This window comes from Antedon bifida, chromosome 7, assembly GCF_963402885.1.
Source record: "Antedon bifida chromosome 7, ecAntBifi1.1, whole genome shotgun sequence".
NCBI classification, from domain to species: domain Eukaryota; kingdom Metazoa; phylum Echinodermata; class Crinoidea; order Comatulida; family Antedonidae; genus Antedon; species Antedon bifida.
The window spans coordinates 22126075-22140279 of record NC_136232.1 but is presented as its reverse complement, the minus strand read 5'-3'; the positions used below and the strand labels follow the sequence as shown (position 1 = coordinate 22140279).

Genomic DNA, 14205 nt, shown 5'->3' with positions numbered 1-14205 from the left:
ACAATCTAAAAATTTATATTTTTTATTGTTTTATGTATGAAAACTAGTTTAGTTATATAAAATGTTAATCTACCGATAAAATATTGAAAATATTATCTTTGTAAATATCAAACATATTTATATATTTAAAACAATTAATTTATATTTTTTATTTTTGTTTGTACGAAACTATTTTTCTCGATTTAATGTAATTTTAATTATAAAAATAATTTACCGATGCATTGTATTCAGTACTGTACCAAAATATTGAAAATATTATCTATTGTAAATATCAAACGTATGATTAAAAAAGTTAATTATAAAAAACAATTATTTATATTTGTTATTGTGTTATGTATGAAAAATATTTAATTTGTCTCAAATCAATGTAAGTTTATTTATAAAATAAAATGTTAAAATACCGGATGCATTGTATTCAGTACTGTACCAAAATTGAAAATATTGTCTTTGTAAATATCAAACGTCATAAAAAATATATTATCAATGATGTTTATTTCTTATCTGAATATTTGATGATGACGTAAAAATAATCGTTATATAATCCTATGAATAATTTATTTTATTTATTTATTCTTTTATTTATTATTGTTTTACAAGGGTATGTCTACAAGCTGTACGACTGCAGTACAGCTGACTTAAAGAGGCCCTCTTAAAAACAATAAAATATAAAACGACATTAAAAATGTTAAAATTCCTACATGTACAATAAATTATAAATATTATGTTAAAATTCATTAACAAATAAAATTCATATAAAAGGACACCAGATATTGTTTATATTATTGCTTATCTTATCTAATTTTAATTTGGTTTTAAAATCGGATTAAGATATATTGCATTTAAAGGGGAGAGAATTTAGAAAGGAAGTGACTCTAATAAAAATACATTTTAACACGAATATCATTGTACCGGTAATGTAATACGATGACGTACGTATGACGTAATTCCATATTTGATCATATTTTACAAAATAAAGTGTTGTATTGTTGAATGAGTTTATTTTATGTCTCCTTTACCAAATATTGTGGTGGTTACAAAACACTTGATGTTTGTTTTCGTCCAGTATTGTTCGCGGTGACAATATTGTCGTGACTGAAATTTCTCAATTTCCCTTCCAATTCAAAGGAAATCCAGTAAAATTAAATTAAATCAGTTATCGGTTACACCTTAAGTTATTATTAATAAACCTATTTCTCCCTGTTTTTTTTTATTTTCTGCGACCATTTTTATAGCCCAAATTTACGTTTGATACTGATTTATTTTTATTTTTTCTTATTTATTTCAAACTTGTTATTCAATCCGTTTCCACTATTTGGTAATCGCTATAGTAATGGGCCATAAAACTGGTCAAAGATTGGGAACTTTAGGCCTACTGTAAAAATAAATAGATATCTCTGTCTTGACTGTTTTGTTCTACTTGGAAAACATTACGTAGCATATACTATTTAGTAATCGAAACTCGAAACTTTTCTTCATAAAACCCGCAATATTACGTCATTGCATAACAATAATGGGTTGGGCCAGAGCCATATATATAAAGAGTTACGACATTGGATTATAGTCACGTGATATGCAGATCAATTTGTGTCAAACTTGTCTCCGTTAATGCATGTAAAGTATAGGAGCAAGAAAATACTTTAAACTTTTTCTTATATTTAAAAAAATGTAATTGCACATTTTACGGTGAAATATCGATGTGCACAGCGTACAGAAGTACTTGCGGCAAAGAATATTGCGCGCGCGTGCGCTAGTACATTATAAAGTTCGATTGATTGATTTTGGAACGAAACATCCCATAACTACGTCCTATTAATAACAATTATGTAATATTTTCAATTTATAATGCATGCTTTGATGACTAAATAAAATAATAAAGTGTCGTGGATATATTTGTTAATATATTGAATAGGGTATGAACAATATTAAAATAATAAAGGCAAATTATTACAAATGAAATGATGAACGAGTCTCTGAAAGTTTGTGTCAAAAACACACAGAGAGCCATATACTGTATAAAAAGAGGGGTGAATTTGTGTGTTTTTTGTATTGGTTCATGCTTAGATGTATCCTGACTTGCATGTAGGCCCTAGCATTTATTCTTTTGTTATTATAGATACAATATATATATGTTACCAAATTAATACCATTAATAAAATTAATTACTAAAATAAAAACGGAATATAAGCGTTATTTCATAGACAAAAAAATCTAAAAATAATGCATGAACTATAGGAAAACGCTATACAAAAGAGACGCGCGCGCCCTCAGCGTGCGAATTCTTTGACACAAAAATGGCTTCTAATTTTCAATGTCGTAACTCTTTATATATATGGCTCTGGGTTGGGCTGTTCAGATTGTCAAACCACAATAATGATGACGCCACCATTAGTCACGTCACGGTTGAACGAACTCCCTAAGTTTTAGGATAAGATCTCACTCGCGCCAGTTCTAACTTTATTTCAAAACTGTTCGGAGTTACTTAAAAGATTATAAAACAAACTTAGCCCTGGTAAGTAGTGTTTTTATTAATTACTGTCCTATAGGTTTATGTTTGGGTTATAATAAAAATCATGTTGTCAACTGGTTGACTTCAGTCTTTTAAAGACTTTATTGTTTGGTCTCGGGGCTAGCGGTGTAGGCTTAGAATACATCGGAAGAATCGGTGAATCATCGCCTGGTACGTTGGCTGGAGTGCTATTGTATCCCGGTATGGTATTGTATTATGATTTTATAACAGTGGTTGTTTACATACTTTTTGAGATACCTTTTTTTGGTTAATTGCAATTATTAAACACATTTCTATAAATATTCGAAATAGAATTGTCTATTATATTAAACATATTTTAAATATACTTGTTTTATAGTTAAGATTTCTAAGATTAAAGTTTTAAACGTTTATTTCTAGAGAGGCCACATGAAATGGAAACAAATTAATTAGTAATTTTTAGGGAACACCTTTAAGTAAATCTTGTTTTGTATTCATTATGATTTTGATTTAAATTTTAATTAAAGTTAAATTAAAATTAAAAACCCAATGTAATCACTATACTGTATGTATTTTTGTTATTGTTTAAGCCTTACTTACCTTTATCAATAATTCCAGGAATAGTTGTACTGGGTGTCTAATAATGTATAAAATTTATAACAATTTTTTTAAATTTCAACTTTATCTTGAAAAAGGACCCTCTTAAAATAGTAAAGCACCGTACCACAACAAATTTTATATATCTTAATAGGACACGTTTCCTAATGTCTTAAGCTCTGTCTACACTATCAAACTAGTTTGACAAAAAAAGTGTGATGTGACCAAATATGGTAGTGATATGCTCAAATATGGTGGTGAAATGACATCATAATGTCCATATATGGGCACATCACATAAAATTTGATAGTGTAAATACAGCGTTTCTGTAGTCTCAAATTTCTTTCATTTTCGAAAAAGGTTACATACTAATATGGAATTCTGATACTTAAATTGTAATGACAGTCTACAGTAGAACCTGTGAGTCATAGACAAATTAAGTTTATAACCAGGATGGCAGTCAGCGCTAACAACTTGAATCATTGTTTTAAATTATAATATTATAGTAGTAGAGCAAACATTTGATATGGTGTACTGTTGCTAGGAATTGTATTGTCCCCAAAAAACATGAAAAATAAAGATTATTAAAATCAGACTTTGAATATGGCAATTTAAAGTTAATCACTTCTGAAAAAAAAAATCACTTATAAAACGAAAAACAAAACAGTTGATTTTAACCATAAATTTTAACTATAAAAATATATATATTTTTATCTGTATTGTTAACCGTTTTTGATGTTGTATTGTTTGATGTTTCAAACCTGTTAGTGGCGGTATTTATCGCTGTTGGTTTTGACTGAATAAAATAAAATAAACCATTGTTCTATGGGGTTGTTGCAATCTGGAATTGCTTAAAAAAACAATACATTTATGAATCCTTTACATACAGTAGTATTTATTGATAAGTTTGAGAGGAAAAAAAAAACCACCATTAATATTTTCATGTACAGTATAGAGTTGTCTTGGGTGGGTGTTTTTGACATTTAGGTTACATAGTTTTCCACCCAATATTAAAAGTCTTTCATTATTACCATATTTGGAAGGTTTTGTATGTAAGTAATGCAAGTCTTAACACCCACGTTTGCCAAGCCCAATTACAGTATCTACAATAGGACAGTACAATATTCTTTGAAGGTTTGCCTGGTTTTTCCAGAAAGATGTTTGTAAAATCCGAAAAACTAAATTCTTAACCATACTGTACATGTACATCTGTAACTTTTCTATTATGGCAGTATCATCAGTAGTAATAATATCGTTTTCTGGCCTCACAACTCGAAACAATTGTAAGGCTCTGTCTACACTATCAAACCATGGACACGATGATGTCATTTCACTACCATATTTGGGCAAATCACACTTTCTTTATCAAACTACAGTAGTTTGATAGTGTAGATAGCTTAACTTTCAAACTTGATGTTAAAGAGCATTCATAATATTTGGCACACATTGTTTGTTAACGTACGATGACTCATTTGTCTATTAGCGTACGTAATTACCACTTTATGACTTATCACTTGAATACAGTAAATAGGTCAATAAACGAAGAAATAAAAAATCAATGTTCTTTTGAAATTAAAATGTTATTGAAAATCAATTTCTTAGGCTAATTGCTGTCAGGAAGACAATTAAATTTAGTTTCTGTGTATTTATTGTTTAGTTTTGTTTAATCGAAGCATGTCATACTTAGTTTTGAGTGCCGAGAAAAGCGGCTTAAACTTTAATGATTGAATACAGTGTCGGTGAGATTAATGAGTGGCGGTAATTTAGTGATATAAAAAGTTGACTATTTACAGTAGACTGGTTAGAGGTTTGAGTCTAAGAAGTGCGAAAAATTAAACTAATAAATGTTTTAATTAGAGCTTATGACTTGGTTCCCACTAGAAACACAACACAAAGATGTAGATGCCACGGGTACGTACGTACAACAGTACCTACTAGATAGTGATTAAGTTCGCTTTTTAGGAATCCTGTCTCTGCCTGGTTTTGTGTGATGTTTTCTTGTTCTTTGTCCACATTTTTATATTGTATTTTTGTGGAGACAAAATAAATGAAATGAAAATGAAAGTATGTTGACCAATGACAACCGACAGTTCAAATAATCTATCACCTCTGATTGGTCAAATCACTTCTGTTACATCATTAGTGTTGCTTCTCTAGTGGGAACCAAGCTTATACTGTCTTGTATCTTCTTTTATCTATTGCATTGTGTTAGTTGCACAGACTTTCCTAAAATCTAAAAAATTTATTTAAATGATCCGCAACGTACTTCTGAAAATAATGCGCCATCCTGCATAATTACTACTATACAGTAGTACTCAATTTAATTTCACATTATAATTCCAAGTTTGTAATCTGCATAATTGTACTAGTAATACTTACAATAGCTTAAACTTATGTTAAGTTGTCTCAAAGAGGAATTAAAACACACTTAATAGATATCCTGTGTCAGTTTAAATACTGTCAGTATATCCTGGAGTGTGGACTGCAGTACACATTATTTTTACTGGACCTAACTGTACTGGTCAAATTTACATTAACTGGAACATTCCTCAAAACAGTGAGCCATTCAGATGATCCTTAAAGTAGGCAAGATAATAAGATAATTATTAGTTAATTATAAAAACACATTTGAAAATCAAGTAATATACATTTAGAATAATATTAAAGATATATTGTCCCCCTGAAAAAATAATTTTTACAAATGTAACTTTGTTGTTGAATATGCCATTTTAATTTCACATAATAGTTGCTGTATTCACTTTTACCAAAACTGGATAATAAAAAAAGTATGTACCTGAAAAAAAATGTAATTTAAAGCAAACAAGGCCATATACATGGCTGCAGTCGCATGCTCAAATTTGAGTTATTGTTTACCGCCCAACCGACTAACCAAACGACCGACATAGTGAGCTGTAGAGGAGTCGCATTTGCACGCGACTAAAAATACTTAAATTGTCTGTCAGACAATAGGTTTTTGGTTTATTTTGTCTTTTATATTAATTGAAATAATTATTTTTAATTTTTTTTTCTACGGAAGTGAATAACTTTATTAAAACTGCAAAATGACCTACTGTACAATTAAAGGTCTGGTTTTATTAATCTTCATGTTATTGGGGGATAATACGTCTTTAATTTAATATTAATTGCAATACAGTATTTAAATATTATAAAAAGTTTCTTGAATTTCAAATTAAAAGTATCAATCACATTGAACACGGCTGATGTGTTTTCGTAAAATAGAATAATATTACTTGGTATAATATGCAGGTAGCTCACAGCAACTTAACCAAAGGTGCATCCACTTAATATTTTTGGGAGGTTTTTTTATTTATAGAATGGTTAACAAAAGAAAAAAAAAGCCGAGATCAACCAACCCTGTAACAAACTGAATTTTGGGTGTCATCTGTCATGTGACTTACTACAGTATATTGGATAATAAAACAATAATTAGTCATGATTTTGAATAGTGTATAATTATTCCAGCTGATACTCATTTTCACTATATTATAAGTGTTGTACGGTACTGTATCTCCAATGAGATGACAATATACAGTAATAATTTCCATTATATACCTGTACTTGTAACGGAGTGGAGTTGTGGCTTGGTGGTTATGATGCTACCACTCCAAGGGTCCTGGGTTCAAGTCCCGTCATATGTCAAGATTTTTTCTAAGGACCAAATTACTCCACTCCCAAAGACTTGTAATAAGACCTTGTTTCTTGTGAACCTCTGAGGGTCCCTAATGATCAGCAATAGCTGGATGGATGAATTTGATTATTTTTTTGTTGTTTACTGTATGTACAGACTTATTAATTTTCTTCAAAATTAAACACGGTATTATTTAAACTTTGCTTGATTCATCATTTCTAATATTAATCATAGTAATTATAGAATATAATAGCATAAATGATTAATAACTCTAATGCCTTTCATTATTGACTGAAACTACTTCAACGGTTTTTAATTTCATTAATATATGCAGATTGATAAAGATTTGCGAGTAATCAAGTCATTTTGAAAACAGTGCTCCTTTGTGTAGGTAATATATCTTGTGTAAATCTACAGTTTAGTTTATTTTCATACCTTTGTTGACCGTCTAAAATGACCGTCTAAAATGACCATCTAAAATGACAATGATGACATCGATATCATGTTGTTATACATTTCCAGTCATATTATGTTGATGTAGAAGAAATAAATTATCGGATACAATTGTTGTAATTAGCTTTTCTTGTCGTCACTTGATAACTATACAAAGTGATTTAAACGGGTGGATTCCTGTGTTGTAACATGCAGTTACTCATTTTGAATGTTTTATTGTTAAAATCATGCCTAATAATAACGGCGACCCCGGGGAATTTGTTGCCAACCGGCACTCCAAAAAGCTGGTGACATCCCTGGTTGAAATTATGGAATCGGATGGTTACATAAAGTTTCTTAACATATAAAAAAGAAATATTAAAAAGAATCTATATTATATAATTAATTTTAAGAATACTGTATCACCCAGGTGGTTCATAATTAATGTTTGGCGCCTGTAAATGCAAAAACAAAATAATAGAAACAACAACTGATTGATTACAAAGAAATGTATTTATTCAAAATGAGTATGTAATAAAAATATGAAATAACGGTGAGTTAATCTCAGAGAGAAAAAAAGTTTCTATTTAAGGGACCCTGTAAAAATGATTCTACTGCAGTAACTGAAGTGGAATACTGTACAAGGTCTCTTACATATGTTTTTATACAGTATGAATTATACAGTATACTTTACAGTACTACTAGTTACCGTTCTGTTTCTTTGCCTTCTGTTGTACATATTTCACTTGTAATAAGGACAGGTTTCATGCGATGACCTTTACAAACGATTTATCGCGTTCTTTTTGAGATTTCACTTTTATATCGTTTGAAATTGTTTGATACAATATCCTGATTTAAAAAAGATTTTTAATTTGTTTTTCTGTGAAAAAAAACCCAGTACAGTGTTGCATTGAAATGGTAGTGTTGAAATTGTATAGTATACAGTAGTTTGTTACATTGAATTGCTTAGTATTACACTACAGTGAAATGCTATAGTGTTCTGTTGAAATGCTATAGTGTTCTGTTGAAAATGCTATAGTGTTCTTTTGAAATGCTATAGTATTCCATTAAAGTGCTATATAGTGTTCTCATTAATGCTACAGTATTCCGTATTGCGTTGAACGCTGTCAACATAAATTGATACACTTATTTTATGCATGCATTGTGTTCCCTTCTACAAACAATAGTATCAAAATGCTGTAAGGATGAGAACTTGTATATCAGCAGTGGGGATTATTGCAATTGATGTAACAGCAGGGGTTTGCTGCAGTTGATGGAACAGCAACAGGCCTGCTGAGCTGTGAACCTACAGCTAAGGTCACACGCTTTTAAGTTTTCATATCGTATTCTTTGCTTTTTAAAGAATTATATTTTATGTTATTTAAAAATTGATGGTTTAAAACAAAAAATATATTACTATAGAAATCTGAGATGCATACAGTAGTGTAGACAGTTGATTACAATTAATTAATTATTATTAATTATTAATATTTCGTGATCCCTTGATCTAATAGTGTATGCTTTTCCAAGAGATGATAAGGATGGAGAGGAGTGGGTATCATTTTAATTAAGAGATACAGTCATTGAATAAAGTTAGATAAATAAAAGTTATAGTGTACATGAGATGTGCTCTCTTTTTATCCTGATTTTTTTCTTATGAAATTTGGCAGTCGACGTGCCAATCGACTTGCGTATGCACATATCACAACAATGATGTCATAGTGTATCAGTCTCTATTGTGATGATATTGAGCAACGTTTGAAATAAGAATGAGTTTAGAGATACTGTACAGCTCTGGTTATTTCATAATGTTAATAATTGGACCATATTACGGTATACAGTTACAATACCAATATATTTAGATATATTGATAACTGTGTATACATTATATCCATTATTTTCTGTGTGCATTCTGAAATTGACTTTAAATAAAACAAAATTAAAATCAAACTAAAACCCCCAAAAAAGAAGAGAAACATTCAACATTTTATGATTACATAAAAATAAGCATCATCTCAAACTTTAGCAGCTGCAAATTTATCTATTTTCATCTGAGATTCAACATAAATTTTCTTCACATCGTAATTATTGTTTACTACAGTCAATATGCATTTTGCAGGAAGTCATAAATCGTATAAAGAATACACAGTTTGTGCTATTTTTGTCAAACAATTTCACTTTTCATTTTAAATTGAGTCCATCCTACAATGAGCCTACAGTAAGTCTGTTAAGTCGTTTGATGAGTTTTAAATTCGTTGTTGCCTCAAACCTAAACATTTTTCTCCACTGCTGTTTCAGAATAAATATTTAGGTCCAGGTTGGATTCCCTGGTATTTTTATGGTAAATATTTGGATGGGAATTTTAACAAATGGGGATCAAACTTGTCTATTATAAACCAATTGAAAATTAATATGTAGGGACCATGTCAAAATAAATTTTTTACTGCAATTACATGATTTTAATTTGTTTCATTTAGTCAGTCACTGAAATAAATAGTGTGTATGATTACCATAATAAAACTACAGGTTAATGTAGTTACTGCAGTAACTGCAATAGAATAGTTTTTATATTAATGCTATTATTACTATTAAATTCTCCTTTAATTGGGCCTACATACCCATTAAGTTCATTTATTTTTAATGAAAGTTTTTTTTTTTAAATAGCCTAACTAGTGTAAAGCTCTGTCTACACTATCAAACTTATGTGGCAAAAAAAAATTGATGTGCCCATATATGGACATAATGATGTCAATTCACTACCATATTTTGGCACATCACAGTTTTTTTGTCTTGAAAAACTAGTTTAAAAGTGTAGACAGAGCTTAATACGGGCCCCACATTGAATTTGTACTAAGATTGTCATTGAATATACTGTACTACTAACTGTAAAATACAGTATACTTGGTATTTCCCAGAAATGGTAATTTTTAATAGTTTCCTTGTAATGATAACTGGGAAAATTAAGGGATAATTTAGTTCATACCTAAGTTTACATACAGTAACAGGAAATAAGCCGAAAAATGTGTGTTAAAAGGAAAAGTAGATTTCTGAGTATCGTTAAAGATGGGGAATTTGTGGTAAATGTGTTTCATCATTACTTACATTTTAGGTTCTGACCTGTCGTTTTACATTAACCAATCATTTCGGTAATGTTTATGAATTGAATGGGAAGAATATTTTGTAGCTTTATTCTCATTATTCAATGAATAGGAAATGTATAGTTTTACAACAAATTCATTTTAATCTTTAATATATTATAATAAATAAAATAAAATGAATGTTTAAACTTAAACACCTGTAATTAAGTTAGGATTAATTTGGTTTAACTATCCAGGTGGCCTACTTTCATAATATAAATTAATTTAAAAGATGTAAATAAGTGCGTGAGAAGATGCTATCTGCATCATGATGCTACTGCCCTTTGACCTTTACGTAAATCACTAAGTGCTAAGGAATGGTGAATGTTTTAATTTTAAAGTAAAGATAACACAAGTAGAGATTGCAGGCTTGAATGGAACTTGCCGTTCCTCGGGGTTATCTCCAATCAAACCTACGCTTCAATTAGCTCTGTTCATCTTCCCTCAGATTGGCAGACGGACGAGGTGGTCAGACCGTTGCAGTTAGCAGGAGGTTAATTTATCTAATTGATTCAAGTTTACAAGCTGTAGGAACGAAAGTGAAGGCGATAATTCGGTTTGTATTCTTTTGAAAGATGTTCTGAATTGGTTTAATGGAGTGTCTGATGTGTAGAGTGTTTTAACAGTTGTTGTTGAATATCAGGCACTATATACAGCGTAAGGCTACTTCTATTTCAATGTTAAAAGAAACATTTTATAACTCCATGCCTGCCTTTGTTGCTTTAGCGCCCGTTACTACAGAGAAGGAAAAATTATTGTAGCGAAGTCCTCTAGGAAATTTTAACTTTTCATACTACGACTCCCTGTGGAAAGCAGGGCTATTGTCAGTTTATCCAGGTAAACGGCACTCATGGTCTGAAACCATAATCAAAATATTTTTACCTGTACATTCCAATATACATGGGAACTGACAATAAAAAACGCAATAAAAAATGACTTATCCTAAAAGTGGTTTTAAAAGTTTCACTTTATTTCAGTTTTGATGGGCAAAAACTTTATCTGCCGTGTAAAGGCCCATTTACACTAGGGCGATAATCAACAATAAATAGATAAATAGTCATTTTTCATACTTGAAACAAAAGAAATGTAAACAAGTTTTATCCTAGAACTATAGTATAACCATCTACTGTATGCTTTTGATGAAAACAATATTTTCACATGTCCAATGTCAAATGACATCATGATTAGTAAGAACAATAATACTGTGAAAACACAATTTTCAAAGTGTAAATCGGCCTTTAAACTAACTTAAACACAATCCTTTCAGGTCATATTAAATGGTTAAATGATTTTTTCAATGAAAACAAGGCCTTAGATAGTAGACCTAATGTCTTAAGCCCGATTCACACTGAATTAAAACATAACGTAGGTTCACCTGACCAGGGTAACTTTCCAATAGATCTTTACAACCATTCACACTTGTAAAGCCAACACAGATAGTTTTTTGTTTAATATCACAACTTTTAATCAATTTATTCCACCATTCATTAACCTGGTGATTTAGTGTCATTTATTTGTTTTCATTTTTCACTTTTCATTCACCATATTTCAAGTGTTTGTTATTTTACCATCTGGTGTTCATTCAATTTATTCTCATACAGAAAAAAAAGTTAATTTTGCTTTTAAAATCAATTTTTTCCATGATCATGCAACAGGGTTAGCTGTGGTAATTGTTATTGAATGTATGTTTTACTACAGAAAATATGGCCCATTACAATGATGGGGAGGTACTGTATTTAAATACTGTGTAAATATATTGAAAAATTGTTGTTTTAATTCAGAGTTTAAAACTGAAAATTTGCCTTCTGCAAACAATACCCAGACAGGCAATTCTTGGGTTACTTTAGTTTAAAACATAAAAGAACAATAGTATTCAGAGGAGTGCAATTTTGACAGATATGGAGAACATTATTGTTCCCAATGGGCGTACTTTTACAAGTATAAAGAACATTATTGTACCCTAGGGATAAAGTTTTACATCATATGGTAGGGGAGCATGTAAAATATGTGTTTAGGCATGACCTTGTAGAGTTAGTAGGTCGACCAATCAGATACTAGCAAAACAATTTTAGTCTACTCTTTGGTACAGTATATTACTACAGTATAGGTAAAAGCATGGAGTAAAGAATAATTCTTTACTCCATGGTAAAAGTGACCAAAACAGTATACAGTATTTTAGAAAATCCCTATGGATGTGTGCCCTATGAATAGGTGCCTTATGGATGTGTACCCTATGGATAGGTACCCTACATGGATAGGTGCCCTATGGATAGGTACCCTACATGGATAGGTGCCCTATGGATAGGTACCCTACATGGATAGGTGCCCTATGGATGTGTACCCTATGGATAGGTACCCTACATGGATAGGTGCCCTATGGATAGGTACCCTACATGGATAGGTGCCCTATGGATAGGTACCCTACATGGATAGGTGCCCTATGGATGTGTACCCTATGGATAGGTACCCTACATGGATAGGTGCCCTACATGGATAGGTACCCTACATGGATAGGTGCCCTACATGGATAGGTGCCCTATGGATGTATACCTTATGGATGTATGCCCTATGGATGGGTACCCTATGGATGGGTACCCTATGGATGGGTGCCTTATGGATGTGTACCCTACATGGATAGGTACCCTACATGGATAGGTACCCTACATGGATAGGTGCCCTATGGATGTATACCTTATGGATGTATGCCCTATGGATGGGTACCCTATGGATGGGTGCCTTATGGATGTGTACCCTACATGGATAGGTACCCTACATGGATAGGTGCCCTATGGATGTATACCTTATGGATGTATGCCCTATGGATGGGTACCCTATGGATGGGTGCCTTATGGATGTGTACCCTACATGGATAGGTACCCTACATGGATAGGTGCCCTATGGATGGGTGCCCTATGGATGTATACCTTATGGATGTATGCCCTATGGATGGGTACCCTATGGATGTGTACCCTATGGATGTGTACCCTACATGGATAGGTACCCTACATGGATAAGTGCCCTATGGATGGGTGCCCTATGGATGTATACCTTATGGATGTATGCCCTATGGATGGGTACCCTATGGATGTGTACCCTATGGATGTGTACCCTACATGGATAGGTACCCTACATGGATAGGTACCCTACATGGATAGGTGCCCTACATGGATAGGTGCCCTATGGATGGGTGCCCTATGGATGGGTACCCTATGGATGGGTGCCTTATGGATGTGTACCCTACATGGATAGGTACCCTACATGGATAGGTGCCCTATGGATGTATACCTTATGGATGTATGCCCTATGGATGGGTACCCTATGGATGGGTGCCTTATGGATGTGTACCCTACATGGATAGGTACCCTACATGGATAAGTGCCCTATGGATGGATGCCCTATGGATAAGTGCCCTATGGATAAGTGCCCTATGGATGGGTGCCTTATGGATGTGTACCCTACATGGATGTGTACCCTACATGGATGTGTACCCTACATGGATGTGTGCCCTATGGATAGGTGCCCTATGGATGGATGCCATATGGATGGGTGCCTTATGGATGTGTACCTTATGGATGTATGCCCTATGGATGGGTACCCTATGGATGGGTGCCTTATGGATGTGTACCCTACATGGATAGGTGCCCTATGGATGGATGCCCTATGGATGGATGCCCTATGGATGGATGCCCTATGGATGGGTACCCTATGGATGGGTGCCATATGGATGTGTACCCTATGGATGGGTGCCTTATGGATGTGTACCCTATGGATGGGTGCCTTATGGATGTGTACCCTATGGATGTGTACCCTACATGGATAGGTACCCTACATGGATAAGTGCCCTATGGATGGGTGCCCTATGGATGTATACCTTATGGATGTATGCCCTATGGATGGGTACCCTA

The 14205-nt window shown here is 32.3% G+C and overlaps 1 protein-coding gene across 4 annotated transcripts in view; it reads left to right on the top strand.

Annotated features, from left to right (window-relative positions):
* The first annotated feature begins 2430 nt into the window (after positions 1-2430).
* Positions 2431-14205, top strand: part of LOC144848536 (CD151 antigen-like) — a 43895-nt gene continuing 32120 nt past the window's right edge. For 2 of the 4 annotated variants that reach the window (XM_078705332.1, XM_078705328.1), the window contains exons 1-2: positions 2452-2509; positions 10749-10856. The gene's annotated coding sequence lies outside the window, so the exon portion shown is untranslated. Of the gene's footprint in view, positions 2510-7073; positions 7119-10748; positions 10857-14205 lie in introns of those variants that run through there. The other 2 variants (XM_078705329.1, XM_078705331.1) reach the window with 2 other exon arrangements.